Source organism: Phocoena sinus, chromosome 18 (genome assembly GCF_008692025.1).
Source record: "Phocoena sinus isolate mPhoSin1 chromosome 18, mPhoSin1.pri, whole genome shotgun sequence".
Classification (NCBI taxonomy): domain Eukaryota; kingdom Metazoa; phylum Chordata; class Mammalia; order Artiodactyla; family Phocoenidae; genus Phocoena; species Phocoena sinus.
Window position 1 is genome coordinate 71,078,965 of NC_045780.1, and position 21,947 is coordinate 71,100,911.

Sequence of the window (21,947 nt, forward strand, 5' to 3'; positions counted from 1 at the left end):
GCGGCCATGGCTCATGGGCCCAGCCGCTCCACGGCATGTGGGATCTTCCCAGACCGGGGCACGAACCCGTGTCCCCTGCATCGGCAGGCGGACTCCCAACCACTGCGCCACCAGGGAAGCCCCATACCTTATGTATTTTATTGAAGGAGAATAAATATCAAAGCAAAATTCTAAAGATGTAGGTCAGACTTTAGGTATATCAACAAGTAGGTGTGTCAGACTCTTTCACCTCCCTAAACATTTACTGAAAGGGATTTTGTTATGCAAAACCTTCTAGAGGCTTTTTAAATCAAGGGCTAAAGTGAAATCTTCTAAAGTAACACAGATCTATTGGTAGTTTATGCAGTTTAAATTCCCAATAACTTGAAACAATTGCATAAAAATAGCCAGCTAGCTAGTGAAACATGCTGATCCCACAGTATAAAGAACACTTGAGATATGAGAGAATGTCAATTAACAGACATTTGCTGAATTCTATTGCAGAAAACTAAACTTCCACACACGAGAGTTTAGACAGGCAGAACAATGTACCAGAGCTGTAGTTAAAGGAAGACTTGGACTAAATAAATATATCATAACTACTGGCCAGTCATTTCAGCTGACCATACCCAGCAGAACTGGAAATGCAGAGAATGCTAGGAAAGGTCACTCACTCTGATAAAAAATAATACCTCTGCTACCACAGTCACACCGCCCAAATGAAATCCACATCCACATGTGGTTTTGGTTAATCTTCACCGCTAGACCCAGGATCAATCTAGGGGCAGATGCTCTGGCAGGAGGCAGGAGGAAACTGTGCTCCGTATCCCTAATTCCAGCACAGGGTACCAATCACAGCTGTGATCAAATCAGAGCCGGCAGACAGTGCAATACCGATAATAAAATGCTTTAGCTAAAGGGATAAGACTTTGGAGTATACTAGTGACTGGAAAGTCAGCTCTTTGACACGAATTATAATTCTTTAATGATAATGATGTAGAAGACTAAGCAAGGTTTTATCAATTTTAAAAAATCAAGTTAAATCTATCATATAAAATCTACCTTCTAAATGAAGAAAATTAAAGACCCGACCTTCAGATGATAAGACTGTTTATATGGGAAGCTACATTTGGAAGTATAAACTGTAGTTTCTATTTTAAGACTGTGTCCTCCAAATTCCAGTAATGAAAAATATTCACCTGAATTCCTTTCCATACAAGATAACCACTTCTTAGTTTAAGAAAACCCAACCTCAACTCAGCAGATAAAGTATCAATAAAAGCCCACTGGGCTTCCCTGGTGGTGCAGTGGTTGAGAGTCCGCCTGCCGATGCAGGGGACACAGGTTCGTGCCCCGGTCTGGGAAGATCCCACATGCCGCGGAGCAGCTGGGCCCGTGAGCCATGGCCGCTGAGCCTGCGCGTCCGGAGCCTGTGCTCCGCAACGGGAGAGGCCACAGCAGTGAGAGGCTCGCGTACCGCAAAAAAAAAAAAAAAAAAAAAGTCCTCTGCCTTCTTTTTTCAATCTTCCTCCTTAAAAATATCAACAACAGATTAAAAACTATACACATAAAACAAAAAAATCGTAACCAAAGGAACAGTGTGCCCTAATGAATCTTCTTTCTTTATTGAGTTCAAACCCTACGGAAAAGAAAAAAACTATTAATTCAGAAGCTGTAGTATCTAGAGGCCATTTTTCACACTGATTTGCAAATTCTAAGCAATAAGTCAGCTGGTTCTGCTGTCAATAAGCATGCCTGGCTGGCTTCTTATTTTATGCAGCAGTGGAGTCTGTACGCACCCTGTTCCAGGCTGTCTTCTCCTTTCCCTCTCTCTCTCCTCTGTCCTATGTTTTCAGTTACCGGCCACACACTGATGATGCCAGCATGTCTGTATGTGGCCCAGGCCTCTCTTCTGAGGAGTAGCTACAACTGCCTACAGTCTACAGTGCTCTTAAAGATGTAATTTCCTCCTGCACAGCCTCTTCTGGAAAGAACTCCCATTACTATAATAATTCTAAATAAATAAAGTAAGTAAATACTAAAGGAAGCACAAAGTAACTTTCAGTGAAACTTCATTGCTCCTGGTATCATATTAAATATTCAATGGGAAACCAGTTAAATAATTAGTAGTTGATGGACATTTTCAATCAGGTCATTTTCACTTGCTAGGTTCTCTAAACTATATTTTCCCAACACGCTGAAATTTTGTGTTGTCCAGTGGTATTCCTAAGAAAAAGAGAAGTCTGGTTTTTGTTATCACTCCCAAGTAATAAGTAGCCATCACAAGCCCAGTGGCTCCAGGTCTTAGAAACAGACCCCGTCACCTGAGTCCTGAAGTGGGAAGTGTGCTCATGGGGTCCAACCTCTCTCCCAACCAAGACGGGATTCTCATTTACAAGCAGAGCGTTTCCTACAAGGCCCCTGAAAGAGGCAAATTCAAGCTAGACTTTAAATATTAGGTTATTTTTACTCCTAAAGAAAATAAATGAATGACAGAGCCTAAAGTATTCAGGTAGGAACAAAGAAAGGGGCTACAATTTTCACAGATAATACAAAATTGGCAGGATAAGCTATTTATAGTTTTCAGGGTATAAGCAGCATGTCCAGTAGCAAAAGTAAGACTTAAATGCACAATGGTGGGGGGATGGGTAGTGAAATGAAATGAAAGTTCAGGAGCAAAAGAAAGACTTAAATGCACAATGGTGGGGGGATGGGTAGTGAAATGAAATGAAAGCTCAGGAGCAAAAGAAAGAGCTCAAAACTACAAATGAGATTCTTAAATCCAAAGAAGTTAAAAAAAAAAAGTTGGGCAGTGACTCTTAGCAGAACAATGATAGGAAAGGTTGCTTTAACATATGTTTCATTCATTTATAACTAAGGTAAAAAGCCTCAGAGAATGGGAACAACCCATAAAATTTAACTCAAAATTTTTGAGGTAATTATTGTTAGGTATAAGCAATTAAGGAAGATAATAAAAAAATAAACTATACATATTAGAAAAGCATATAAAATATTTTAAAATACTCATTTTGGTATATACAGATGACTAAGACTCAACTCTGTAAGATACACAGGAAAGGCAGATACTGAAATATTCTATCACAGATATTTGACAATGTTCTTTAGCTCAAGAAAAATATAGGAACTCCAAAACTGTCTGTTTGCAGCCAGTCCCACTCTGGGCAAAACACAAAATGTTCCAGGCTCCTTTAGGCCCTGAAGGCTTGTGAGTAAAGACCTGGTTAGGCCCATAGTGTATAAAAGGAGGCTCAGTGAGAACACAGATCCTACTGGGCCTCTGAATCTGTCTTCGTTCAACCTTTACTTGGACACTTTTTAAGAATTCATTTACGTATCCTATAGTATTAACTATAGATAAAACTTTAAAATATTATATTAATTAACAAAAAATAATAATTTTAGCATGGGTCACCCACTGGAAAACGTAGGAAAGAAACTAAAATTGTTTCTGAAAAGGAAATGGGGTGGAAGGAACTGATAAATAAATCAATGTCCATGTGGTAGGTATTTTGTTAGGTGCTTTATTTACATATTCTCCTTTAGTCACTACAAACACACAAGGGAAGTATTCTCCCTCTACTACCAAAAACAAAATAAGCCAACAAACAAAAACAACTCTGAGGTACAGAGAAATTACAGCTACACTTCCAATCTTTATCTAACTCCAAAGCTCGCACACACACTGCCGTCCTTGTCAGTAAAAAAAAATACATAACAGCAACCAAAATTAGTTTTAAAATATAAACCTATCTAACAGTAGTTGTCAAAGAAAGACAGTAAGAACACAGAGGCACTGAGTGGTCTTTAGACAGGGGTCAGAGAACTAGCCATCTCAATCAATAGGGCTGGGGACACCTTGGCCAGCACAAGCCAAAAGAAGATAAAATCATCTGACTTGGACTTGTACCAGAAGGTCCTTCTATAATATGGAGGAGGACATAAAAATCTGAGGTTTTTCTATGCTTCCTATTAAAGGGAAATACCCAGGCAAATCAAAATCCAGATTTTTAAATGTTTCATTTTTTAACACAATAATAATATCATCAAAAACCTCTATTAAAGTGGTTATTTGCACTCAGAGCTCTACTCCCCAGTTTAGATTGGAGATATCTAAATTAAGGACATTAAGAAAAATATTATTTTCAAGTAAATCAAACATTCTGAACGCACTCATTCAGCAAACCCACGAGGCATCTGGAAGTATGTTTCACACCACAGAATAAGGAAATAGCAAAGAGATATGACTATGTTTGATTCACCTGTATACCACATGTACACCTACATAATGTGGAGATATATACACACATACGCATATGCACACACACACATGCACAGAGAATTCAATGGGCAAAAATTTACTATATGTTTCTGGATGTTAAATGTGCATATAGATTAAGGCAAAAGAACGCCAGCATGCTAACATGCTCTTAACAATTCCACCTGTTCTTAAATTTTGGGGGTCCAAATGAACAAGTTAGGAAGGTGAAGTAAAAACCATCTCATAACTGCACTCTTCCCTGGCAATGTAATTAAAAATAAAACATTTTTTGATATCAGAAAACAAGAAATTTAGCTTTAAAGGAAAAATTTATTATATCCCTTAAGATAATAAAACTGAGATCTTCCAAAGCCTTTTAGAGCCTTAGCCATGTCTCCTGAGCTGCATCTCCCCTTTGGGTATCTCACTTAATGACGGCTACAAGAGAGGGAATACTGGCACTGCTCTGAGTTTAATACTCTGGTTCAAGTAAAGGTGAATGGCCCTTCTCTTAATTCTCTAGTGCACAGCCAAGGCAGGGCTGCAATACTTAAATGTAAGGTAATTAAATATTTGGATATCACACAAAGGAAATCAACACAGAGTATCATGGAACTGGATAATCTAGCTTACACTTTACCTGTTTGCAGCTTGGAGTTCAGTACATGGATGCCTCCCTACTCAGCATCCAACCTGCCAAAAATGCCTAATTACATCTAGCAACCTAATATCCAAACCCAAGAGAAGTATTACAGAGAGCATGAAGTTTCTTTTCCTATACAGTTAACTCCCACTTTCAGGGTTCAAGTTCATGTCTGAACCTTTCCACGTATGATTGGCCCTGAGAACGTCCACCTGCTGTAGGAAAGCCTCTGCACCTTTACAGTGACAGGACTTTACTGGAGAATAGGGTGATTTTTTTTTTTTTAACAAAGCACAGTAAGATATAACAGGAGGGGCTGTTCTCTTACAACTTTAGATGACATTCATATCAAATATCTTTTGCATGAGATATTTAAGAGGTGAACCAGAGTAAATTTAAATATCAATAAAAGTAAAATGTATATCTCACAGTGAATTCTGAGCTTCATGGCATTAACATTACAGCTAAGCAAACAAATTCTATGTAAATATAGTATCATATTGTCAGTATATTAATGAAATGCCCATGCTTTGAACATAGATAAACATAGGTAAGAAGAGTCAGAGCAATATTTTAATCAGAGATAAATATATAAAAATTGCTCATTCCCTATATCTATAAATAGTGCTTTATTTTCACAATGGTATTAATTTCCTTAAAGTGCTTATAAGTTTTATAAGGGTATTAATTTTTTTAAGCACTTATAGGCTAAACTACAGTAAAAGTAGGCATTATTCATTAAATAAGTATACCCAGGGACTTCCCTGGTGGCACAGTGGTTAAGAATCCACCTGCCAATGCAGGGGACACGGGTTCAAGCCCTGGTCCGGAAAGATCCCACATGCCACGGGGCAACTAAGCCCGAGCACCAAAAGTACTGAGCTGGCGCTCTACAGCCCGCAAGCCACAACTACTGAGCCCACTCACCACAACTACTGAAGTCCGCGCACCTCGAGCCCGTGTTCTGCAACAGGAAAAGCCACTGCAAAGAGAAGCCCGCACACCGCAACGAAGAGTAGCCCCTGCTTGCTGCAACTAGAGAAAGCCCACGCGCAGCAACAAAGACCCAATGCAGCCAAAAATTAAAAATAAATAAATTTACAAAAAACAAAAAGAGAAGTATGCCCATTGAGAGCCAAGTAAACAAATTTAAAAGTACAAAAAATGCACAAAAGACCCCAAGGGTATTGCTAGTCGGTTTTGTGGGAAAAATAAACCAATTTCCAGTCATAACCTATTTTACAGTTGTTGCTACCTTCACTGTATTTTTCAACTTAAAAATGTACCCATAGAGTCTGTCATAAAGAGTGAAGTAAGTCAGAAAGAGAAAAACAAATACCGTATGCTAACACATATATATGGAATCTAAAAAAAAAAATAAAATGGTTCTGAAAAACCTAGGGGCAGGACAGGAATAAAGATGCAGATGAAGAGAATGGACTTGAGGACACGGGGAGGGGGAAGGGGAAGCTGGGACGAAGTGAGAGAGTGGCATGGACATATATACACTACCAAATGTAAAATAGATAGCTAGTGGGAAGCAGCCACATAGCACAGGGAGATCAGCTCCCTGTGACCACCTAGAGGGGTGGGACAGGGAGGGTGGGAGGGAGACACAGAAGGGAGGAGATATGGGGATATATGTATACCTATAGCTGATTCACTTTGTTATAAAGCGGAAACTGGGCTTCCCTGGTGGTGTAGTGGTTGAGAGTCCGCCTGCTGGTGCAGGGGACACGGGTTCGTGCCCCGGTCCAGGAAGATCCCACATGCCACGGAGCGGCTGGACCCATGAGCCATGGCCGCTGGGCCTGTGGGTCCAGAGCCTGTGCTCTGCAATGGGAGAGGCCACAACAGTGAGAGGCCTGCATACCACAAAAAATAAATAAATAAAATAAATAAATAAATTAAATAAAGCGGAAACTAACCTACCATTGTAAAGCAATTATACTCCAATAAAGATGTTAAAAAAAAAAATGTACCCCATTTACCATGATATGCTATCTAAGGACCGCTATGGACTCTTTATTCTATTTGGAATACTCCAGCCCAAATCCGTCCCTCATTTGGTCCAACAATCAGAATCTCCTGACATAACTGGCAGTGGCAAAGGGAAGACGAAATGGGAGAGAAAAGGGGAAGGAGGGTGGATGAGTTTACTCCGTCCATCTCTACCAATATTGCTTCCTTAGCTCCAGGACCGACCATCCCCAGCAACTCTTCCACCTTTATCTAACCTTCCAAATCCCCTCTACTCCCCCTAGAAAGACTAAGATACCATATATTTGGAGGTAACAAAACTAACTTCCAAGTTACCTAAATGGCCTACTTATTTGAGAGAAGTTTAAAGTGCTAGTTAGACTGTACCGATCCACAATGTCCAACGCCAAGATGCCTAAGAAGCCTGATATAGGAAGTAGACATACCTTACTGCTCAGCCATTCCATCCTATGCTACAGATCTCAGCAACTAATTTTACTTCTTTTTTTTAATCTAATGGCATTTATTGAGACTAGTTCCCAAGTTTTACATCACTTGATAAAAGGAACTGACACAGCAGAAAGGTTTCCCTGATAGACCCCGTGGGGCTCAGTGCTTAACACAGAGGAAGAGACTTCCTTCCTTGGACTGTATCTAGGCCCCTGCTGTGACCAGAGAGACAACAGTAGAATCATTATGTGTACCTAGGGTTATTTCTAACTCATGAACCTGCCACACTAAAGGCCTTTTCCTGGGCTACTGTTTCTTCATGTTTGAGCTGACCTCTAACAAGGATGGTGCTAGTTACACTTAACATTGGTTGATGTGGTCAATCCAAGAGATGCAATGCACAAGTGGTAGTCTCAGAAGTAGACACCATCACAGACTCACTGAACCGTACCATTTGTTGGTGCTCATTACGGCCCGTGAGGCTGCAGCGGGGCTGGGCCATGACCTTTAAAGTAAGAATGTATTTGTGGTAGCTTTCCTTATTCTAATTTACTATGATTTCGTTATTTTTGGTATAGAAAATTGTGCTGGTGATAACCTACACACATGGACCCTAGGGTGTTTTTCAGTTCAAGTAACTGGAAAATGAGTGAAGTTTCTGTGTAATGAAATGGGAGGTGTATGTTGGCATGAACGAAGAAGAAACCTTCATTCGTACCTTTTATGAGAAGCGTGTGGCCACAGAAGTTGCTGCTGACACTCTGGGTGAAGAATGGAAGGGTTATGTGGTCCAAATCAGTGGTGGAAGTGACAGACAGCGTTTCCCCATGAAGCGGTGTGTCTTGATCCATGGATGAGTCCGCCTGCTACTGAGTAAGGGGCATTCCTGTTACAGACCAAGGAGGACTGGAGAAAGCGCAAATCTATACAGGGTTGCATTGTGGAGGCCAATCTGAGCATTCTCAATCTGGTCATTGTAAAAAAAGGGGAGAAGTATATTCCTGGACTCACGAATATTACTGTGCCTCGTCGCCTGGGGCCCAAAAGAGGTAGCAGAATCCACAAAGTTTTCAGTCTCTCTAAAGAAGATGATGTCCGCCAGTATGTTGTGAGAAAGCCCCTAAACAAAGAACGTAAGAAACCTAGGACCAAAGCACCCAAGATTCAGCGTCTTGTTATTCCACGTGTTCTGCAACGCAAACGTTGGCGTATTGCTCTGAAGAAACAGCGTACTAAGAAAAATAAAGAGGCTGCAGAATATGCTAAACTTTTGGCCAGGAGAATGAAGGAGGACAAAGAAAAACGCCAGGAACAGATTGCCAAGAGACGGAGGCTGTCCTCTCTGAGAGCTTCTACTTCTGAGTCCAGTCAAAAATGAGATGTTCTAAGAGTAACAAATAAATAAGATCAGACATCACGAAAAAAATATATATATACGATAATATTTAAAAGTATTTCTACCAATTATAAATTTAAAAGAATACAAGGAAGAAAGGGTTAAAGATCCGTCTTATGTTAAAATTGTAACAGAGAAAGCGAAAGCATCGTTAGGCAAAAAACTGTTACCAAGATTCACAGAGGTAACTCCTCCTGCTTTGAGTAATAAAAATAAGAGAGTAAGATTATGATGCACTGAGCGAGTTGAATGACCCTAATTTCCTTTCCTGAAGGTTCTCACAAATATTAGCGGGCACCAAGACACTGAGTAAGCAAGTGTATGTATAGCTGTGGCAATCCGTATGACGCAACTTGGACTGTGGCATCTTTAGATGCACATTTTAATTTTTTATTCAAAACTATGTTAATGCAACAACATTCAGACCCTTTACTTAACTCTGTAGCATTCAGACCTTTTGCATTGTGCAGCTATTGCCTTTACACTAATTGGCACCAAAAAAAAAAAATTTGTTAAATCACTCGCTCACTACCCACTGAAATGACAGAATTCAGGCTTATGCTGCTAATTTGCTCCCAGCACAGGGTGTCTACAACTGTTATCACCACCTAAAATGAGTCCCTTCCTTTACTTGTATGAATTATGCTTGTGACCCTACAAATGTGCATTTTATAAACTTATAAACTAGGATCTCTAACAAGGATCCCAGTTCTAAATCAAAAAAATTGAAACTGCTGCTTATAAAGCATTACTAGTTATGTATTTGTAAAGTTTAAATGGCCATTGAGGATTGAATTAGTGCTCTTGTTTTAACAAGTGATATTCCTTAAAATATTATTTTCTAAATTGTGTGGCATTCTTAAGTGTTAAGATAACCGAGAAATAGATACTGACCCTCTAAAACACAATTCAAATTTTATAACAGAAAGGAGCAGAAAATCAAAATCCATTTCCAAAAGTTGTGCTTTTAGCAAATTGCTCCTTAATGCATCTCTCCACTAAGCAGCGGTCATCAAGGGTTCCTCAAACACAGATCTGCTGCTAGCGCCAGAGCAGTTCATCAGGATTCTCGTGTAAGAAACTGTGGTTCAAATTGCTGGAAATTTCCCTGTAGCCAAAGAGCCTGTGACATTTTCAGTCCAGCGATGTTTCACTAGAAAACATCATCTTACTGGGAAGTTAACTGCTGCCCCAAGTACCTCAGGTGCTACAAACAAAGTTGTTCCGTCTTCCCACTCCAGAAACATTCTCTAGTTCACTGATTTCTACCACATCCAGCCTAACTCCTCTGCCAGGCTTTTGGACTCCAAATTATGATTCCTCTAATACCCCAGCATAAGATTCCATTAACATTCCCCAAATCCCCAACCATGAACCTTTCAGCCCTTAACTTTCACTCACATTGCTCCCGTTGCCAAGAATATACTTATCTCTCCTGCCAAATGAAACACGCTTTCAAAAGTCAGCTCAGGTCACACTTCTCGACAAGATTTCCCTTTCTTCCCGGCTCATCTTTGATGGGTCTCCTACAGACACCCCGTGGCCGTCCATCTTTCAAGACTCTCTCATTACTGGTGTTCTCTGTACACTGAGCTTAAGTACTTTGGGGCCAGAGACCAAATCCTTACGGAATGTTTTAAATCTCTCCCAGTAACTAACATGGAACTTACCACAAATAGTTATTTAATAAATACTAATAGGTTTATTGTATGGATTGTATATTGTCTGTCTTCTCAAAACCTCAGGATCATTTTCTAGATAATTTCCAAATATATTTTTCTCTATGTTAAGTGCATCTTTGGAACAACAAGAATGGCAGTCCTGAAGAAACCAGAAAGGGAAGAAAAGGTTGCTGTGCAGAAACAGATTTAAAGAACAACTTATGCATGGGATTTCTGCTCTGTCTCCTAAGAGCTTTTGACTCAGACTATCTTCACAAGGATATCTGCATTGCAGACAACCTTGCACTCTAAAGATAGTGCTTCCAGGTTAGAGGGCGATTCCCCCCACCCCAGGATAATAAAGACCATGGCTCCCTGCTGGGCAAAGGTTGGGCAGTTTTGAAAGACATTCCTTAAAAAAGAAGGGGAATTTCCTAAACTCAGAGGTCCTCAGCTGTGACACAAATCCACTGTGTGCAGGCATCCACCTCGGCTACTCAGCACTGCCCCTGGGAGATGTTAGGACAAGGGAAACAAGAACGGGGTGCCTGTTGTGCCCTGAGTGATACAGTCCTTTATCTCTGACCCAGGAGCCTCCGTCCTCAGCCAGCATCTCTGTAACTGGGCCGGGTCGGCTTGCGAACCGTTTGTAGTTTCGGGCAACTTTTGGATGTTAACTAAAAGTGGGTGCGTTCAATTAGGAGTTTCTAGTTTACAAAAGAAAACAGAAGTTACCGCATGGAAGTCTACACATCTCACGTGCGATGGTATAGGTGGATCTCAAAAACAACGTGTGGAGTGAAAAGAGCAAACTCAAGGGCATGAGGACTCCAGGATCTGAGGCTCTAGTACAGGCTAAGGTAAAGTCAGAGAGCAGAACGGTGGTTGCCCCTCACAGAAGGCACGGGTGGGAACTGAATCGAACTGAGAATGAGGTTTCTGGGTGATGAGAATATTCTATATCTTAAATGGGGTGTCTGGCACAAGGATACACACAATAGTCAAAAGAAATCAAACTCTACAGTTAAGAGCTGTGCATTTTAATGTATGTAAATTACGCTCAATAAAAAAGCATCACAAATTCTAAATATCTGAACATGTTGCTAACACTGAATATGTTGCATTCCCCTTTAGTTTCAGGATATAATGATTCACAGAAACACTGAGACAACACCAGCCACTTTCACATATACGCTTTGAACACAGTCTTTAGGGCGGTAGCTGCAATACAGGAATTTAAGAGGATGTCTCTGGAGGAAGACTGCTTGGGTTTCAACCACTGGCTGGGTGCCATCAGGCAAATTCCTTAACTTCTTCATGCCTGGGCGTCATTCTTTTTCAGATAAATATAAGAAAAATTCCTACATATGGTTTTTGAGGTCTAAATTAGGCAACATAGATAAAGTATCTAGTACATAGAAAGCATCCTATAAAGCTAGTTTTTTATTATTACTTAGAGCATAACTACTAATACAGGATTCAGAAGAATTCAGGATATTTCTGTTCAAGTAGAAGAGTAATAAGTCTTTTAAAATCTAGTAAGTTTAAAGGCATTCATTAGTGGGACTATAAGGTAGAATAATTATAATAATATCCCCAAATTATTTAATTATATAACCTATTAAAGCAATAGATCCACATCACAGTTTTCTTAACATGTTATCTGAAGCACAGAAAGAAAAAAAATTAAGTCAAATAAATGCTGCTTTGGGTGTCTCTAGTTCAGACAGATGTGTCTCATTTACTGTCTGACAACTGTATTGTTAGAATTTTTTGCCTTTTTCCCCTAATGTAATACATGTAAAAGTTGAAAAGCCAATTGAATACTAATCCCAGCCTTGCCTGAAGAGTTAAATTGATGACAAACCTTTCAAAAGACACAACTAAAGGAAAGATGTGAAAGGACAAAATCTCGAGTAAGACAGTACAAATACAAGGAGAGCGGGACAAAGCGGGGCAATCCTCAGTGATGGAAAACAGAGAAGCAGGACTCCACAGCTCTGCAGAGCAGGCCACACTCCCAACTTCAGCGCGCATGTTAGGGGTTCACGTTCCCATGAAAAGGCACGTGTGCCACAGATGGACCAGAACCACCTAAGCACTGTGTTCTTTAAGATGATTCCCAAGATTTTAAAAGGAAATATAATTAGGAAAGATAAAATAAATAATAAACAATCATGATCCCCTAAATTTCTATCTTTTTCAAATTTATTTATTTTTTAATTTGTTACTGGACCATTAAAATATTTCTAACATTTAGTATCCATTCTATTAAAACATATTTCCAATATTTTATATCTATTATTATATATCTGATGTATGAGGAATTTTATGTCACTTAATTGGCATATGAGTAGAAAGTTTAAATGTAAAAGAAAAAATAATTAAGAAAATGTTGCGGCAGAATGATGGTAACTGCTGAGTGTTTAATTCGGAAAGTGACTCAGGCCTCCTAGCAAACAGAGCCCTTTCTTTGCTTACAAGCAATAACACCTGCGGTACAACAGAAATACAACCAAAAAACATGAGTTTCAGACTCTGAAATAAGTGGCTGTTTAAGAAAAAAACAGAAACCCTACAAATGTTTTAGTCTTTGAGCCTTCTTATTTTCACATTTCTTCTTTTTTAAAGTACGACAGTAGTATGCCACGTGCTCCACACAGGAAGTGGAAAGAATAGAGATTTCAATCCATCCCAAACTACACTTTATCTAAGAGGCAGCATTACAGAAGAGGCTAGCTACCACACACTTCAGTGATCCACTGTAATTGTGCAGACAACAAAATGTTACAGGGGGAAAAAGGCATTTTAATTACAACTACATTCATTGCTACCCAATAAGCAGGTGCACAAACTTACATACGTAAATTCAATAAAGTTCACACTTCCTTCACTTTTCTTGCCAGACCTGAATAATCTGAAAAATCGGCTTTTAATTGTATTATTTGACTCCTCAAATGGAACAAAGTATTGCACACAAATCACCGACTATCAACAAAGAACTGTATATCATTTAAAACAAAAAAAACCTCTGACTTATCTTTATTGTAAGGCATTTTTTTTATCCCTAAGGACTTTCAGCTTTGGAGTCAAGAAAACAAACCCTTTATCCCAGAGCAATTCTCCTAGAACTGCCTATTTAAATTACAATCTAGAAGGAGAAACTTGTCAAAGTTTTCTACTTGCTATTAAAAGTTGCCACAGCCCCTTGAATACAAACAGTCTGGAGAGAGTCAGGTTTTTGCTCTGTGCTTTGAGGAGACAGGAGTGGTCTACTGGCAAATGGTCAGTGGCTCGGCGGCATCAAAAGGAACGGTCCATATCAAACACCTGTGGTCAGAACATCCCAGACACCTCCCTCTTTTCCCTTCCCAAATTCTAACTGGCCACTGGGATAGAGGGACTCCGCTTCCTCTCCAGCCCCCCTGTCACTGCCTTATTTTTGACCTCACCACCTCCTCTGTGGCCTTTCTTACCTTCAATCCCGCTCCACGCAAAGATATTTTCCACACTGTTGCCATAATGACTATCTAAAGGGTAAAGCTGACCGAAAGGCTTCAAGATTCCAAAACAGCTTTACTGAAAGATTCACTGCAAATGGCTAATGAAAAATTAAGGACACAAGAGACACCTAAAACAGAAGACACTAAGTAGTAACTTCTACTACTCCCGCTATCCGTCATCGCAGTCCTCAGTCTGTTCGTCCTCTATCTGAATTGCCTTTCCACTCTGAAGAAACTACAAGACCATAAACAAATTAGTGACAGTAAAGATGCGCCCACACCTACCTTTGAAGGGTGGCCCCCAAATGCGCCCCTCTCAGAGTTCATGGGACTCCAAGGGATTCTCCAGGAAACCAGTAAACCACTACCAGTTATTCTCTTAAGCAGCCAATAGGAAACTCAAGTTAAAATTAGTGAAAAACCTTGCCAAATTCAGGTAGACGCCAGAGCTACACTCTACTTTAAACCCCACTTGCTCTGGAGCCTAAGAAAACTGGCAGATGCCAGAGAATTCTTACCAGAGTCAGCTCTCCTGCATCTCTGTCTGTAGTGCCCAGTTGAGAGAGGAAGGGAAAATCTCACGCTGTTCCTTCCTTTCCAAGATTCACTGGTTGTGGATCCTTTCTCTCCCAGGGACAGCTATTGCCTTCTTGTTTGTCTCATTTTGGGCCTTGAGAACTTGGCCTGGGAACCGTCAGGCTGAGGGCCCTCAAAATACGGCCGGACAGAAGTGTGGATTGCACTCCACTTGCAGCTAGTGTCCTACTGATCGTTGCCAGCGCTCAGGGGAACTAAGTCTTTCTTTGGCTACCTTTGGATGTGGCTCTGCATCTTGGGAGGGTAGGATCTTTTGCCCACTCTCTGGGGACACCTCTTGAGTCCAACAGGTTGTTCAGTACTGCCAGGAATATTTACTGTTTGTCTCGGCTGAAACCTGACAAGATATTTGAAAAAAAAAACACAAAAAACACTTTTTTTTTAAGTAGCTCTACTGTGAGAAGTTGGCCAGACTGGGAGCTGATATTCAGAGCCTGAAAGGTACTTTTCTTGAGGCCTCCTCCCTTAACCTAAGTGAAACTATGTATACCCAGAAGGAAAGACCTTCCAAAACAAAAAGCTCTAAATCTAGAACACAGAAATCTTTTTATTTCCATATTAGTTGAAGACCTTCTCCCAGATCTAAAGATGCAAACAGAAGATAATGTAGCTGGATGGGTGATCAGCCCTTTGATGTCATGAAGGTTGCAACTCAATTCTTTGAAGAATTAAAAACAACTATCCCTGTCTCAGGAACTGAGTCTTTGTAAGAACACAAATGCAGCTACTGAAGCAACTCAAAGCCCATCTATCCTTTATACCAATCCCAAAACCTCCCCTATGCTGGCACATATTGTAAAATTCTGGATTTAGGAAACGAAAGTCCTTCCTGGAGGCACTTACTTTCTTTCCCTGTGCCTTGAGATGTAAATATTCTACCCAGTCTTCTTGAGAAACTGATGGCCAGTTCTTCGAAAAGCAAACTTCAGGGAGGTAATTCTTATCATAAGGGGAACAAAAAAAAGGTACAAAGACTATTTGGAAACTAGGCCAACGAAACGTCTTTAAAAAGTGTAAAGCCATCTGAGCAGGTAACCTTAACCTACTCCATCCGCCGAAACACAATTTGGATCTAGCTGTTCTTTTATAAACTAGTGAGCTTGCCTTATCATACCCTCAAAATAGTCTTTTTCAACTTCTAAATATACAGTGAAGTTGTGTGTGTGGGTTTTCAGATGTGAAAATGCTTGTGATTCTTCCCAACAGTCCAAGATAACAGAAGGAAAAACAAGCCAAGGTAGGTGGAGTCCTCTCCAAAAAATGTTGAGACCGCAGGAAAAGACACCTGGGGAATACAACAGATACAAAAGAATGCCATCTGTTTCAGCACCAACCACACAACTCTGTAAAATGCATGAAGAGCTCTTGGTGGTGTCACCAGTAAAATACAACGCGTGTCTTCTTCCAGGGCTCAAAGCTGTGTACTGTGCTTTCCTTACCACTCAAAACCGGCTCTTGGAAGAGTCACCTCTGCACCGGCAAGGAGTTGCCACACCTCTGCAAGGTCGGTCATGAGCCCGCAGGTGGCCTTCCATCTCCGATTGCCTCGGGTTTAAACTACAACTTAAATATACTGAACACAGTCCAGGAGAGGTACAGGGAAGAGGGAAAAGTTCATTCAGAATCCAGATCGGGTGGAAAGTTACGAGACGCTTGGAACATGAGAGCGGGGGCCGACCTGAGATTATTCTAATCAATGCCCTTGCACTGCAGTCGAAGAAACTGAGGCCCAGAGAATTTCAGGAGCCCTCCTCGGCCTCCCAGTAGCTAGTGCGGGCTGGACTCATGCTCTCCCAGTCCGGAACTTGGGCGCATCCGCCACCTACCTAGCTCCTTCCTCCCGCCCAGTCCCTTTTCCTCTAAACCCTGCAGTGCGTCGCGGGGAGGTGGCCACCTGTGGGAGAGAACCAAACTCTTCCTTCGCCCTTCAGCCCGGGCACGCACTGAGGCGCGCGCGAAGTCGCCGGCCAGGTGCCCGCCAAGGCGCGCCGCGTCAACAGCCGGAGCGGCCCGCGTACCCCGTCTGGCCCACCCCGCGGCTTCCGGCCACGTGGTTTCCATAGCAACGGCTGCGCCGGCCTCCGAGCCCCCAGAGACGCTCCAGGGTCAGAGGTCATCCCTGTGGCAACGGAAACCTCCCGCGCTACGGCGGCGCGGACGGGTCGTTTCCGCCGCATTGCGCCGCAGAGCCCCAGACGCCCCGAGGCGTGGAGCGTGGGTTGGCCGGTCCCGGGAGTTCTGGCCGCGGGTCACAGCGGAGGAAGGCGACGCGTCGCCTGCGTGCCTCCTCTCTTCGGGGCTCCATTGGGCAGACTCCGAGCCCGGCTCCGGCCAGATCCCCGAGGGGCCCGACTCCTGGAAGCAGATCCGAGCCGCAGAGGTGGCCGGCTCGCGGCGAGCAGAAAACAGTCCACGTCCCGCTTGCTGCTCTGGCGAGCGGGGCTCTGCCCGAGTCGTGCGTCCGCCTTTGACGGTGGCTCCAGAGGGCGGAAGCTGAGTAGCTGAGTGTGGTTTTGGGAAAGCAGGGCGCCACCAAGTTTGCAGATGACTGCTTTAAAACGGAAAAGAACAAAATAGGAAGGGAGGGGGCACCTCCTTTCAAAGCAAGTGAAACTCGAGGCTGTTTAGGTGCTGTCCACTCTAGAACGGAAACATGCCACATCGGATGGGCCCAGTGACCATCTTCACAGAAAGGAGTTCAGACAGGAGGAGAGAAACAATTCAAGTTCACTCCACTGTTTTTCGGAATGCCTTCCTTTTGGAGAACATTAAAGATCAGAAAAGAAAATGAAGGGGGCCTCTGGCAGAGGGAACCAAATGGTGTCCTAACACTTGTTATTTAAAGGGTGAGCGGGCCAGGAGGGGTAAATGCGCTTGTGTGTTTGAGGAAGGCCTGAGCCCAGGGAATGTTTGCAAACCATGTTTCAGGATGCCCTGGCGCGGAGCATGAAGAGAAAGAAGGCCACTAACAGCTGTTTTTCCTTCTTGGTTTTACCATTTAGAAGCCAAATTCTTGGTTGGCACTGCTGGAAAGGAGTAGGCGTTAAGTGAACTTCACCAAGTAAATTGTATGACAGTGGCAGCTACAGTCCCACAGTTAACTTTCTCAGAAAACCCTATTTTTCACCGTTAGTTCATTTAATACAAATGTATTGAAAACCTGAGACTTATCATAACCTGAGTTTTTGACAGGGGACAGCGATAAACGCAACAGTGCTCAACAATTGTTAGGTGACTTTCTTCGATGGTGTTAGTAGGTTAGATAAACAAAAACGTCAGTGTTCCCTGTAAAACATGTCTGCACTATGCCTCCATTTTTGCTTTCATGTTTAGGAAAGCCCTAAGGATTCCTCCTTTCAACTCCTCTTCCTTCATCATCCTACCTTTTACTTCTGGCCAAAGCAGAAAATTAGTTTGTACCAACCAGAGAAATATACAGGGAGAACATCAAGACATACTTGGTCCTTCAAAAGCAGAATAGCAAAAAAAAAAAAGTTAGTGCATCTCTGGAGGCATATGGAGGAACTGAGAAGTCGCCCTCAGACAATTCCCTGCCGTTCTGTGCTCAAGTTCAACTCTTATAACTAAATGTAGTACACGGTACACAATCTAAAACCCTAAGAAACACCACACAGACCATGGCACCAGGCAGATAGACGTGTCTGCAGGTATTTCCCTGGCCCACTGTCCCTCCTGGAGGTGGTACTAAGTTGGGCTCAAAGGTTTTATTAAGAATATAGACACGATGCAATGTCTCATTTAAAACTTAGTAGAGGAGCTTCAAATATACTGTTCAAACATCCCAACTGTTTCCCCATAAACCATAAGAAACTATCTTGAATAAATGCTTCCATTTTGAGACATCTACATATTTATAGAAAGCTTATGAGTCAATTGAGTGAGTTATGATGCCAAAATGTACAAAGGAGCAAAACCTTTGGTTGTTGTCCTTGTTACAATATGTATAAAAACACTTCACAAAAGTCCTCAGTGTGTGTGTTGCTAAAACACGGAAGACTGGGTTTGAACATTTTTAAAGGAGTGGCTCCGCATAGGAAATGTGAACTATAGAATTAGCTTTAGCACCTTCTGAAGGCAATGCATCATTTGAACGGATGTTCTCAGGGAGGCTGCCTAAGATGAGAACAGGCTGGATATGGGTACAACTAAAGTGATCTCCACTGTTAAAACCAAGTTTAGATGATCACTGATTGGATTTCACACTTGTTAACTTGGATATAAATTAAAACAAACATAAAACAAAACAGTCGGCACTCCCAACAAATCAATACTTGGAAGCCTACCTAACATGTCATCCTTTGGTTCAGGAAGTGCTACTGCCTACAAAACTCGTTATGCTACTTCAGTAATGAAGCTTCCTAGATGGAATCCAAGGCCAACTCATATTACATGGAATCCCACGCTGAACGCAAGCATATTAGAAAGACAAGGACCTTACATCTGTTTGGTGTTCCAGCCATGCAGTCTGAATTTGATGTCTCCATTTTACATATGCTCAGTGTTTAGAAATGCACAGGTTATGTATGGCCCATTTGTGGCTCACCCAGCTCTACAGGAACCCAAGATGAGTCGGCAGGCAGAGGAGAAGGGGTGAAAAATGCTTTACACCTTTTTCTTCTCCCTCTTCCTATTTTCTCACTTCTCAAAGCCATGACCGCCCCTAGGTGTAAAGCAAGTAGCTTTAAAAGAGTAACATATATTTAAATGAGTAACAGTGGCACACCAGATGTTTTTGGCACCTAAAACAGCTTAGTCAAAGGCAAAAGCAGAGCTGGAAGACACCCAAAAAAAGTAGGAAATAGAAAGTGACAGTGACTTCTACCAAGCCCTGCTTGTTTCATCTCAAAGTTTCATGGCAGAGACGGAGACAGTTCAGAAGAGGAAACACTCAGGGCCATGAGTTTGTGGGATTTTCTAAATGTGCTCTGCAGAACTAGGTCTAGGGCATCTGCTTCGTACCCTCCTTGCCACAAACACTGGTACCCAATAAAATTACATCTGGTTACAATTTTTCTTAAAATCTCTGCTTTCCAAAATCCTATCAAGCCGTGGAAGTTTGTATGTGTGAGTAGCTGTATATATTTGAGGGTTTGTGGCTTCCTTTGCCTGTTGGACATTATGTATCTGAAGAGACATCCATGATACGACCTTCATATTTATCTTTAGTGTGGACTTTTTAAAAAAATATTTATTTATTTATTTGATTGCCCTGGGCCTTAGTTGTGGTAGGTGGGCTCCTTAGTTAGTTGTGGCATGCAAACTCCTAGTTGCGGCATGCATGTGCGATCTAGTTCCCCAACCCTGGCCCACTGCATTGGGAGCACGGAGTCTTAACCACTGCGCCACCAGGGAAGTCCCCTATTGTGGACTTCTTTTTTCCAACCATATTTATTTCCTTAGCAGCCATTGCTCAGATTTCAGTGACCTAGATTATTTCCCAAACTGGCCTGTGACACATGTCGGTCAGTCCAAACTCTCAGTACTAATTTAAAGAAACGTATCAAGCCCTCCTCCAGGCAAAGTAAGTGTGTTGGACTCAGTATTCCCTATTTAATGATCTGCCTAAGATACAGTCACCTTGTATAACTCATGCAGTGACAGTTGAAGGAGGTAACATCTATTCTAAACATATAGCTATTCCTCTACTGGGAAAATAAGGGAAGGTAGGACATGAAGCGTGTGTGTGTGTGTTCTCTGATAAGAGTTCTATTGTGAGATATTGGACATGTTTATGAAGACAGTAAATTTACTTTCTATCCAGGATTTCTAAGCTATTGCAATTTATTTTAAAAAGCATATATTGTGCAAATATAATCTTCATGCTCTTTTCCAGTTAACTTTTACATAAAAACAACTAAAAAAAAACCTACTTAATTAACACCTCTTATTTAAACATGAATTAAGAACTTTTGGGTAGATGAGTAACTTTGCCCTTAAGTTCATGACTCTATCATTTGCTTATTTCTACACCAACCTGATTATATAGCAGTGCTCTGAAATTCCTTTCAGGAACCCCTGACTGAACTGCCTGTACTTCTTGACAACTTAAAGCAGTGGGAATAATCAGTAAAACATTTTATAACTTACAAAGATTGGGAAGAAAAATTCATCTAATAAGAAGTCGTTACACCAAATTCATGGTCCTACTACTGGTATGTGCAGGTATTCTGACAAGCTTCTTAGTCTGAAACCAGTTAATTGTCCTCGTTTTAGATTTAAGATAACGTAATAGGTAGTAGTCAATCTGTTCTTTTTGGTTTTAACAGTTAGGAGGATTTTAGTCTTTGTTTTATTTCAATTACCCAATTAACTTCTTAGTTATACTGCTATCTTGGGATCAAAAACCTGCAAATGATTTTAGGCTTCATGTTAATAGCAGAAGGAGAATGGAATTTACCAACTACAATCCTGAAAGGGAATGGCTAGACACGGGATGGTTTAAGCTCAAAAGGCAAAACTTTTAGAAGGTGAGATACATAGTGTGACACATTAATGTCCCATTTAAAAAATAATTTACAAAATGCTCCAACTCCAAGGTTGGAATTCTCACCCCTGGCAATCTAGGACTTAAACTATCCTAGTGGAGTAGTCGGAGCCGTTGTTAGACAGAGTTTGAGTTAACCCATCAGTTCACCCCCGAGTACTTTAGCATTCATAAGCTGCAAAATAAATTGCTCTAAAAATAAGTCATCATTTGTTTGACACCTTCCAAATGCCTCGGAAGGAAAAAAAACAACCTACTTTATTCCAGAGAGATGAAAGTGGGTGGGGTGGGGGAGGTGTAATAAAGAGATCTTGAATCGTGTATCGGTGAAACTTAGTGTTTCCAGTAAAACTGTTTACAAAAAAAAAAGACATTATCAAAGGCAGTAAGGAAACTTACTGTTCCATGCTGAATTATTGCCCACTCTCCAGTACTATGGAGGGACTGACTTCAAGAACCCTAAACAAATGGCCAAGTCTAAAGAAATGCTTTTCTAGTAGTCCTGTCTCAGAGGGAGCTAAATCTTTTCAAAGAAGAACACAAGAAGGTTTCAAAAACCAGTCATTTTACTGTGTGAGGGAGGAACCCCACCGCAGCCCTTGGCTTGTCCCACTTTAGGAAGTCTTGCCAAAAGGGTCTTCGCGTGAACTTGAGATGGTAGTGTTGCAGATCTAGCTATGACCAAGGCATCAGCAAGTGCTGGGCTTGAGGCGGGGTTAGGGTACACCTGACAGCCCAACTGGAGACGTGGTTGGTAAGGTGACCACACTGCTTTCTCGTTGGGTAGCTCTCAGGATCATCTCAGAGCTGCTAAACGCTAAGTTAAGAGAGAGAAGGGTCAAAGGACCGGGGATGGAGGGGGTGGGGGTCGGGTGGGGGGTGGGGAAGAAGAGGGGGACGGGAAGAAACCGGGGAGAGCTAGAGCACAGGGATGAGAACTCCAGGACGGAGGCA

General features: G+C 41.6%; 1 protein-coding gene and 1 pseudogene across 2 annotated transcripts in view; one reads left to right on the top strand and one right to left on the bottom strand.

Moving 5' to 3' along the window:
- FGF14 (fibroblast growth factor 14) overlaps window positions 1-21,947 on the bottom strand; it is a 639,343-nt gene that overhangs the window by 615,463 nt on the left and 1,933 nt on the right. The gene's annotated exons all lie outside the window — the stretch shown is intronic.
- LOC116743107 lies at window positions 8,021-8,709 on the top strand (annotated as a pseudogene).